The sequence below is a fragment of the Argopecten irradians genome, chromosome 12 (genome assembly GCF_041381155.1).
Source record: "Argopecten irradians isolate NY chromosome 12, Ai_NY, whole genome shotgun sequence".
NCBI lineage: Eukaryota > Metazoa > Mollusca > Bivalvia > Pectinida > Pectinidae > Argopecten > Argopecten irradians.
The window spans coordinates 29,757,134-29,769,123 of NC_091145.1; the positions used below are offsets into that span (position 1 = coordinate 29,757,134).

The 11,990-nt window shown below is 33.3% G+C and overlaps 1 long non-coding RNA gene across 1 annotated transcript; it reads left to right on the forward strand.

The window, feature by feature from the left end:
* Nucleotides 1-5,467: 5,467 nt before the first annotated feature.
* Nucleotides 5,468-10,700, forward strand: LOC138336892 (uncharacterized). The gene is made up of 4 exons (XR_011210484.1): nucleotides 5,468-5,616; nucleotides 7,521-7,627; nucleotides 8,383-8,441; nucleotides 8,688-10,700. It is a non-coding gene; the product is annotated as an uncharacterized lncRNA (long non-coding RNA).
* The last annotated feature ends 1,290 nt before the right edge of the window (nucleotides 10,701-11,990 follow it).

The following is an 11,990-nucleotide window of genomic DNA, read 5'->3' on the forward strand; positions in this document are numbered from 1 at the left end:
TTTAGTAGTCTTATATAGGGTGACCTACCCGTATTGTCCTAATTTTGTTTTTATTTCACTAGTAAATGACTAATACTATCAATTATAGCCAAACTGTGCAGTTTAAGTGAACTTTTTAACAAACGTACGTAAGATACCCGGGTATTTTAGGCAAGGGAATCTAGCCGTATAGAAAGTTGCCTAGTAGTCTCATATAGGGCAACCTACCCGTATTGTCCAAATTTTGTTTTTATTTCACTATTATACGACTTATACTCTTCATTGTAGCCAAACTATGCAGTTTCCGTGAACTTTCTAACAAACGTGCGTAAAATACCCGGGTATTTTAGGCAAGGGAATCTAGCCGTATAGAACGTTTTTAGTAGTCTTATATAGGGTGACCTACCCGTATTGTCCAAATTTTGTTTTTATTTCACTACTAAATGACTAATACTATCCATTATAGCCAAACTGTGCATTTTCCGTGAACTTTTTAACAAACGTACGTAAGATACCCGGGTATTTTAGGCAAGGGAATCTAGCCGTATAGAAAGTTGCCTAGTAGTCTCATATAGGGCAACCTACCCGTATTGTCCAAATTTTGTTTTTATTTCACTATTATACGACTTATACTCTTCATTGTAGCCAAACTATGCAGTTTCCGTGAACTTTCTAACAAACGTGCGTAAAATACCCGGGTATTTTAGGCAAGGGAATCTAGCCGTATAGAACGTTTTTAGTAGTCTTATATAGGGTGACCTACCCGTATTGTCCAAATTTTGTTTTTATTTCACTATTATACGACTTATACTCTTCATTGTAGCCAAACTATGCAGTTTCCGTGAACTTTTTAACAAACGTGCGTAAAATACCCGGGTATTTTAGGCAAGGGAATCTAGCCGTATAGAACGTTTTTAGTAGTCTTATATAGGGTGACCTACCCGTATTGTCCAAATTTTGTTTTTATTTCACTATTAAACGACTTATACTCTTCATTGTAGCCAAACTGTGCATTTTCCGTGAACTTTTTAACAAACGTACGTAAGATACCCGGGTATTTTAGGCAAGGGAATCTAGCCGTATAGAACGTTTTTAGTAGTCTTATATAGGGCGACCTACCCGTATTGTCCAAATTTTGTTTTTATTTCACTAGTAAATGACTAATACTATCAATTATAGTAAACAGTGCAGTTTAGTGAACTTTTTTTAACAAACGTACGTAAGATACCCGGGTATTTTAGGCAAGGGAATCTAGCCGTATAGAAAGTTGCCTAGTAGTCTCATATAGGGCAACCTACCCGTATTGTCCAAATTTTGTTTTTATTTCACTATTATACGACTTATACTCTTCATTGTAGCCAAACTATGCAGTTTCCGTGAACTTTTAAACAAACGTGCGTAAAATACCCGGGTATTTTAGGCAAGGGAATCTAGCCGTATAGAACGTTTTTAGTAGTCTTATATAGGGTGACCTACCCGTATTGTCCAAATTTTGTTTTTATTTCACTAGTAAACGAATTATACTCTCCATTGAAGCCAAACTGTGCATTTTCCGTGAACTTTTTAACAAACGTACGTAAGATACACGGGTATTTTAGGCAAGGGAATCTAGCCGTATAGAACGTTTTTAGTAGTCTTATATAGGGCGACCTACCCGTATTGTACTAATTTTGTTTTTATTTCACTAGTAAATGACTAATACTATCAATTATAGTCAAACAGTGCAGTTTAAGTGAACTTTTTAACAAACGTACGTAAGATACCCGGGTATTTTAGGCAAGGGAATCTAGCCGTATAGAAAGTTGCCTAGTAGTCTCATATAGGGCAACCTACCCGTATTGTCCAAATTTTGTTTTTATTTCACTATTATACGACTTATACTCTTCATTGTAGCCAAACTATGCAGTTTCCGTGAACTTTCTAACAAACGTGCGTAAAATACCCGGGTATTTTAGGCAAGGGAATCTAGCCGTATAGAACGTTTTTAGTAGTCTTATATAGGGTGACCTACCCGTATTGTCCTAATTTTGTCTTTATTTCACTAGTAAATGACTAATACTATCCAATATAGCCAAACTGTGCAGTTTAAGTGAACTTTTTAATAAGAGTACGCAAAATACCCGGGTATTTTAGGCAAGGGAATCTAGCCGTATAGAACGTTTTTAGTAGTCTTATATAGGGCGACCTACCCGTATTGTCCAAATTTTGTTTTTATTTCACTAGTAAATGACTAATACTATCCAATATAGCCAAACTGTGCAGTTTAAGTGAACTTTCTAACAAACGTGCGTAAAATACCCGTGTATTTTAGGCAAGGGAATCTAGCCGTATAGAAAGTTGCCTTAGCAGTCTCATATAGGGCAAACTACCCGTATTGTCTTTTGTTTTTATATCACTAGTAAACGACTAATACTCTCCATTGTAGCCAAACTGGCCAAATTTATCGTCATTGTTATATAATTGATTAATTTTTTAAGGTATATATTGTTTATGTACATGTTTACGCGCACATGGGATTGATAACGATCGGCATATGTGATGTGGTTTATTGTCAAGTAAGGAAAATATTTGGTACTGATGTAGCGTCATGTATAAAATAAATTTTAATGTCGATATGACACTTTCCTCCTATTGAACGGTTTTGATGATATATCATGCTTCTGCGCTCTTATTAACAACTTAGGGGCGTTTACACACACACACGTACACACCCTGAGCATGGTTGATAGACAACCTGTTTCGTTCCCGTAAACAAGGAAGGCGGGTTCTCAGTGTAATTGGAATCATGTTGATGGTTTAGCCCCGCCCAAACACGTGCGCTATATGTAACAAAGTATGATACTCTCAATACAATTTTTAACATCTCAATACTTTAGTATAGCTATTTGTGACTAAAATTATTATGTTATTTCTGCATATTTGAGATGGAATTCAAGTCTTTTGAAGACGTCAATCTATACATATCAAATTGGGTACTAAAAACACACTCTCAATATGTAATCACTCAGAAACTGAAGAACTTCGACCAGAATTGTGAGTATAAACGCATGTTTAGAATTGATAACAATGCTATAAATGAGATTAATAAACGGATACCATTATGTTGATAAAGTGTTTTCTACAAAGGAATATCAAATGGAAAATCAGTTAAATGTCACGGTTTTATTTCGAAGTACTGTTGGTTGATATCGGGCATGCGAAGTGTAAGATAAGTTAAAATAATAGAAAAAAACTTTCATCACTTGGTGACAAAGTAAGCAGTTAAACTTTTATTTACTTAAACTCATGGCAAAGGTATGTACATGTACATGTATATTATTATACATTATGTAATTTGCACGCGTACGGATAACTGCATTACAGTTTTCAATTTGGTAGTTTGCAAATTAAAGATGAACTAAGAGTAATTTTGGAGCTAAACTGAAGTCTTTACACAATGTTGCACTCATGAATAATATTCATAGTTACACTCCTCTGGAATTGTCTTCATCAGAAACTTTATTTATCATATAGATTACCCATTCATCTATGTCATACGACCATGTCGTATAAAAGAACAATGGTAGAGTCTATTGTTACGTTATAGGTAGTAATAACATTATAATAAAGATGAAGCGTCGCAAAATTAGGGTGTCGCATCGAGATGCGGGTGCCCTATAGTAATTAGGTAAGAATTTGTCCGTCTGTCTGTCCGTCCGGCTGTCCGTTTTCTTCTTCAATGATTTGTTTCATATTTCATATGTATGTTCCCCTAAGACCCTGGTTCCGCATATTACATATTTGGATCTATCAGTCACATGATGGCCGCCAGACCGCCATCTTGAATTTTGATAGTTAATATTTTTACCGCTGTTTCTCAGAAATTACTGAAGGGATCCGTATCAAATTTCATAGGTAGATCTCCCCAGCGTCCTAGTTGTGCATATTGCATTTAGGGACCGATTCGTCAACAAGATGGCTACCATACCGCCATCTTGAATTTTTGTAGTAAAATATTGTTACAGCTATTTTTTAGAAAGTACAGTAGGGATCTTTCTCAAATTTTATATGAATGATGTAAGTTAAGTAATGCTCAGACGATGCATTCATACACTATGACTGTGTCAGTCATTTTTGGGGAGGACCTCCGCAATTGTTTTATTTAATAAAAAAGAAAACTTCTTTAGATTTCATGAAACAGTACCACAATCACCTATTTATCCCATTAATTATCGAGTTTTCATGCTAATATTACATACACAATTTGTACACGTTCACAAAACACAAAAACAAACTTGAACTATTGAGATACATGGTTGCATAGTTACATACCTAGTCTGCTAAAGTGATTAACTCTTATCAATATGCTAAATCAACTAAAAATGTCCCTGTGATAGTATACTCTCAAGGTGTACAAGAACAATGATACAGCCTTTGAACTAGTTACTTTCAATTAACTGCTGTAAATTATGTATATCACTGATACACCTAAGGAATGGCTATAATTTTCTAGTTTATCTAGTGCATGACGAAGCATTATCTATTCTAAGATCAATTTTTCACACTATCTGCCACAACAGATCCAGCGCTGTAACGATTAACAATAGGAGATTGATTTATTGCCCGAGGAAGCAGGGTCACACAGTGACGGGTTGTGAGCCGTTATCGTCTGACCATTCTATGTTAGTGAAGAACACTTTAGTCATGTTAATAATAATGTAATATTTAAAAGCACAATTTAAAACATCCTGAGCATTTATGCTTTAATATATTTTAACGGAAACACAAATGTGTGAAGAATTAAACAAACCTGAAAGGAATCAATTACTATTTAATTTAGGTTCTGTGTCTAATTTAAAGATTACCTATATATTTTTACAACTTTACAATACAATTTTACATTGGTAATAGAAACACAATGCTTCATAAATACATTTTATACCAATATTGCACTTTTCAAAGAATTTGGGTTTGATGGAGCCTTCAAAGTTTATCTACTTTGTATCTTTTAGCCAATTCACTTGTTGTATGTTATGATATTACATCTTTACAGATGCTAATATTTTATGATAATTTAAAGAACACATTATCAAACATTATTTTAGTATGTTTATGTAAGAATTGAGTTGATGATATATTATGTATCATAATGAATATATGGACACAATTAAAGAATACCCTCAAATTAGAGAATATGGATGGCATGGCAGTTCTATCAAAATACAAAAGTATTTTTACACCAACATTTTTGTCCTAGTGTTTTACTCCATATTTGAGGTGGTCGCTGTTCTATCAAAGATACTTTAAAGAGACACGAATACATTTTAAGTATTTCGCAAAGTTTATATTTATATCCAACAAGAACACTAGTTTTCGGCAATAGTTCATTACAGATTTTCTGTAAACTGTGGTTCATTACCATTTCTGTGGTTTCTAAATCGAAGTAAAATTCACAGTACTATCTTTGTATCTTTAAGAAATGTATTGCTGTTTTCAGTTATATCAGGAACATTCAAGAATTATTGGTATAGTGATAGTTGTGGATTTGAAGGTATTCCAAAAGCGTTTTTTCCTAACTCTCCTTTCGGCATTGTTTCCAAGTGTGTTTTATCATGCACTAGAAGCGGAAAGCAGTTCAAAAGGAAAAACTCAAAGCAGGTACATATACTTTGCATGGTAAGTTACTTTGCCAAACGTTTTTTGTTTATCTAAAACACCAATGTTGATAATATCACTTTATAAAGAAATTAATCAATAAATAAAAACGTGTCTCACAAGATTGTGATCATACAATTATCACTATTGTTTATGTTATAATCATTAATGCTTTTGTACCATATTATTTCTAAGCTCCATAAACAATAATGATTCAAACCCCCCTTGTCCTTGGTTAGCTCAGGATAACTCATTAACTATATTGTTAAACACTATATACTAAATATAACTTTCTCAACCAACTCTCCAATTCAAGAGGAATTTTTGGTGTCTACATTTAACCCTTCTCTGACCATGAATTGATTTTGCATGCTTGTTGCCACACTATCGTACATGACATTAATGATCCCCCGTAATATCTCTGTCAAGAAATCCATTTAAGTTCACATACGAATAGCTGCGGTAAATGAATTGAATAGAAGTTAAGACATTCTACAACCTCTGACACTTTAAATAAATTAACCAAACCTAATAAACACAAATTTCAATAAAAGAAAACAATATAACTCTAAAACCTAATTCGGCTTAATTATCCTTGTAATCCAAAATAAAACACTGATATGAAAACAGTTGCTGTAAACTAATGCCCTGGATTTTTTTATTTCCATAATCGATACAATGATACCATCGCAATTCGGAGTTGTTGAAAGGACGCTTTTCTCATTCAACAAACTCAGACAATCAAATTAATGTTTGTGCTCTAGAGACATTTAAATTTAACCATAAAACAAATTTCTGATATCGGTTCTCTATGAAGGCGTATGTGTCCATTTTCAAAAGTTCTCATTATAATTAACTTTATACTGACCACACATTTATCAACCTTATGTTGGTGCTAAGTCTTTGATTCAGAAAATTCTGTTTCTTTTTGATTGATGATTAAGTCCTGTAACAGCTGCTCTAAGACCCGACACCACTAATATCCTTTATTGACAACTTAGGTCAGTAGAAATTTCAAATTTATGACACACAGTTCATCTGTCAGCTGTGAATAAAGGAATTTACAAATGCTTCACGGCGAATGGCAATTACTATCACTTAACAATTTAAGCTTGTTTAACTTCATAACAAAAGTAGTTAGAATAATTAAAATAAAATTTATTGCATACCCTAATTATTATATAAATTATTTAAGTACTTTTTGAGTTGATAAGACATATATATACACATGTCGGCGGTAGAGCATCTTTGATGTCTCTTTTAATGTAACATTTAAATATTAGAATATGAGTGGATCACGAAATGTTAATTCTTATAGACGTAAAATATCCAGATTTTTGAAATATTACATAAGGTTATTTAAAAAACATTTTTGGCAACAGCTTGCGGAGGGTTTGTTAATTACATCACAGCTTTTCATGGGTGTTTTTTTATTATTTCAAAACAATTTCAAAAAACAATCTTTAGTTATATGGGTCCCTATATATTCTATTTCAAAGCTCTAGACTTAATCTTTTTATTGATGAATACCTCAACCACTTGAATGGTCAAAACTTGTGTGAAAAAATATGCTCACCAGTTGACCGATCCATTTATCACAACTATTAAAATATCACTGTTTCATAACACTTCACTAACTAAAACATGTTATATAATACACCTCCAGGTCTTTGCACGGGGACGGGAGTCTCTACGACATCTTTGTCCCTGGCCATGTGTCAGTTAAGCTTAACGTTAAAAAGTAACATTAAATTATCTTGGACTGAGAGTTGAATAATTTACTTCAAAGTTTTTACATCATTATATTTCAATTATTGAGCAGACAGTTAAACAAAATGGATTTTCAAAATAATACCGAATGAAGCATTTCAATATCAAAAGGACTACAGTGTCAAATATATATTTAGGAGGATGATCATGCGTATCCAAAAAAAGAACAACTGGTAGAACACAGAAGGTCGGCTGTGAATCAAAGATTGTAGTCCATGAAGTCATCGCTTTTCCTGATAGTAAAGTAAGTGTAAAATAAATGGAATTCCAATGCCTATCATAAGCGAGTGGATGGTATTTTTCATATGCTTTTAGATGATTGTGCATGATATTAAGTCAATTATCTTAATATGGCATTTACCTAGCTAATCAACTCATAGATTATCGATCAAAATTAATAGCTAATAGCAAATACAGGGATCGATATATACTATCGCCGACAGTGGCCGACATAACACAACTCCTACAAAATGTGTTTTGTACCTAACTATTCATTGAAATTTAAGTACAAATCACATTTTCAAAAATCTATTTAGTCATGACAAATAGTTATGCACAAATAATTATGTGCAAAAACACATCAGGTCTGTTTCTTATAAACCAAATACGAATTTGTGACAAATCAATTGAAACAATACTTTCTCTCTTGTTCAATCCAAGAGATTGTGACAAGGAGAGAGCGATCATCAGATCAATTTTATTAGCACAAAGCGGTAAGGAAATTATTGAAAAAAGTATGTCATTGTAATTTTCTTTATAACGATAAAGAATATGTTATATTATTGGTGCGTATTTTGCAACACAATATTGTTATATTTGGGGAAGAAATATACAATTCAACTCTTGAAGGCCACACAATATGGCATGAGCTCACCTCTGTCCTTCGGATCAGGTGATCTAAAAATGGAATAAAGGGAATACATTTTTAAACAAAATAAAATATAAAAAAAATCATGAAGTTGCGCAATAGCTTATGTCATTATTTGTTTTGTGTTTTAGGAGATGTTCGAAACATTTGCAGAGAGTGTTCAGTTGCCTATAGCCTAAAGGATAATTGGGTAAGATTTGTACTTAGATTATTAACAGTTAAAAGTGCACGGTATTACATTCCTGTAATGTCTTATTGTATTTAGCATATAATACTTTCGTCATATTATATAAGTACAAATATCCTTTCAATAAACTTAATGCTATGTTAAAGAGCGTTTTTCAATAAAAACTGAAATCTTAATCCAGTACTCTATTTTAATGAAAACGAGTTACTGTTGATTTTTCCATATATCTTTTATTAACTTAAATAACAGGTCCAATGCAGCACTTGCAAGTGGTGGTTGCACCACCATTGCTCGACGGTGTCAGGGAAACTAATTGAAAGGGTCAAGAGGCCGTCGGTAATGGTGGTGTGCAGCTTCTGTTCCAACAACAGAGTATCGTATGCAAAGGAACAACCATCTCAGGACACCTCAACCTCTTCTCCCTACTGTCTTGAGGAAAAACATCAAATTTCTCCTTTCATTTTCTTCAAACGGAGTCGCCAGATCAAGATATGCAGGGGATGCAATCAAAAGTTTAGTATGAATATTTCCGAACCATATGATTACGTGCTACATTACAGAGAAGTAGGGAGACGAGGAGTGCCACAGGTAACATATATTACCATGCAAACTGTCAGGGCGAAATATCCGTCGTCAGCCCTTAATGCAGATTTGTTCTGCATTCCATATAGTACTAAATTTACATTGGCTCACCATAATCTTTTAAGCGGAATGGTGTCCATCTTGATGAAATAAAGAACAAAACTTTGTTCTAAACGAGTTCACATTACGTTCGATATATTAATCGCTATATACCATTTTATAAGTACATCTAAATTTTGTTATCATGGCAACCAAATTTTTCGAAAATATTGTATTATGAAATTACCACATAGACATCCAAGAGCCTGCTATGATATGTTGTATTATTTAGATTCAGCAGGTAGTTACATTGGCTACATTCAATGATGAAACGTTTACTTTGAAACTTCGGTTTTTGTGACTTTAAACCATGACGTTTTCAATATGTTATGAGAAGTATTTTTGCAGTCTTGGTACAAGAATTTGATTCAAAAGGAGAGATTGTGTACATATAGAACATTTTGAATAGTAATTTTTGTGTCGCCTGCAACGCAAGATATCACTATGTCGGCGTCGGCGTCCGGGAAACGGTTTCCGTGCGATAACTTAATTATTTATTAACCGATTTCAACCAAATTTTATATTAGGCTTTATATCAATGAGATCTCTGATGAGTTCGATAACGGTCAAAATCCGTCAATATTTGCAAGAGTTACGGGACTTTAAAATCGTCAAAACAGATAAATCCATGGTTTCCGCTCGATAACTTAAATATTTATTGTCCAATTTCAACCAAATTTAATAAATTGCTTTATATCTATGAGATTTCGGATGAGTTCGATAATGGTTAAAATCCGTCAATATTTGCAAGAGTTACGGGACTTTAAAATCGTCGAAACAGATAAATCCATGGTTTCCGCTCGATAACTTAAATATGTATTGTCCAATTTCAACCAAATTTTATGAATTGCTTAATATCTATGAGACCTAGGATGACTTCAATAATGGTCAAAATTCGTCAATATTGGCAAGAGTAACGGGACTTTAAAATCGGCAAAACAGATAAATCCATAATTTCCGCTCGATAACTTTGTATTTATTGTCCGATTTCAACCAAATTTGGTATATTGCTCTATATCAATGAGATCTTAGATGGGTTCGATACTGGTCAAAACCCGTCAATATTTGCAAGAGTTACGGGACTTTAAAATCGTCAAAACATGGTTTCCGCTCGATAACTTTAGTATTTATTGTCCGAATTCAACCACATTTGGTGTGTTGCTTTATATCGATAAGATCTTAGATGGGTTCGATACTGGTCAAAATCCATCAATATTTGCAAGAGTTACGGGACTTGATAACTTCACCTAATTATTAACAATATTTCAACTGTAAATAACTATTTTTGTGATGCTGTGCAGGCGACACATACACTTCCGTGTAATTCTTGTTACTGAAGAACTCCTGTATTATATTGTTAACAAAAATGTTATAAATGTTGTAGCTCATTTCAGGTGAAGTAACGGTAATCACAATATATTTTTGTCGGTCCGATATAATGTTTTGAAGAATTCAATAAATATGTTGTTGAAGACTACATTTTGTATGCGAGTGTCCATTTTATAATAAATGTATGGCTGTTTTGTATAGCTCATTGAACTTGTATGGTACCAGCGGCTCACCAGAGATATTTTATCTGCGATTTGGTAAAATGAAGCACTACAAGAGCTCATGAGTCTTTTGGAGAAGTAATTTAGGACTATAGGGAATGCTACATAAATGTACCAACCCAGTAGTGACCATATGAGGTATTGTATAAACACACCATTTTCGTTAAGCTAGGTATCATTGAGCATCATTAATCATAAAAGACTAATATTATACACGCGGTACTATCTTGCATACACATGCATATTATCTTAACTAATTGATAATGTGAATACTGGAAAATATCATACATTTGGCTTAATAATAACATGCAAGTAGTGTGCAGTGGTAATGTAAATATTACAATGTAATTAGCACTTACAAGAAATATATTGTATGTATTTGAGGAATTATTTTTATTTTTTGCTTTTTTTTTACTGGTGTTTAAACTGCATTTTTTGTACAGATACCGATACTTGGCCTCGGATGATATCACTTCCTCGAGTTGATAAATCACAGTATGCACCTGAAAACAGGTCAATGTTTGTATATTTTCACATATTTGTTTGTTTGTTTTGTGTGTGTGTGTGTGTGTGTGTGTGTGTGTGTGTGTGTGTGTGTGTGTGTGTGTGTGTGTGTGTGTGTGTGTGTGTGTGTGTGTGTGTTTTGTTGTACTATTGAAAACAGGTCAATGCTTGTATATTATCCCAAAATTGTTGTTGTTTTTATTTTGCGTTTTGTTGTGCTATTTCTATATATGTAGTTTAACAAAATATGAACTATACATGAACTGTGGGCTGCATGCCTTTATTGCTGAACTACGGAAAATGTAAATAGTGCAATAAAATATTCAAACAAAAACACGCACTGAAGGTTACTGTTGGAATAGAAATGATTCAAGTTGATTAGAGTCTAGGTAGCTGTTATAGCACTTGAAAAACATGTCTTTTTCCATGATTGATTAGTTATGACAAATTCATAACCAAATATTCGCTGTTAGCTACTTATAATTACCGTATAGGTATTGTCATCGTCGAAACTCCATATAACTTATAATCTCTACACCCCTGGACGATCTCATAGTAAAACTGAAGGCAGTATCATAGCGAAATTTCGTACGTTTATTGTTCTTACATAATTGTTTATAATTTACCTGTGAATGTTTTGATAGTTAATTATTCAGTTCTTTATATCTACCTTATATCCTTATCTTTGTGGAATTACCACCAATTAATATGACGCTCAATTCTTCACGTGTCAATCAAAGTGTGTATACTGTCGATATCTCTACCAGAGGGCGAATTCCCCGAACACCAACTCTGGTAAAGACAAAGGGAGGTGTTT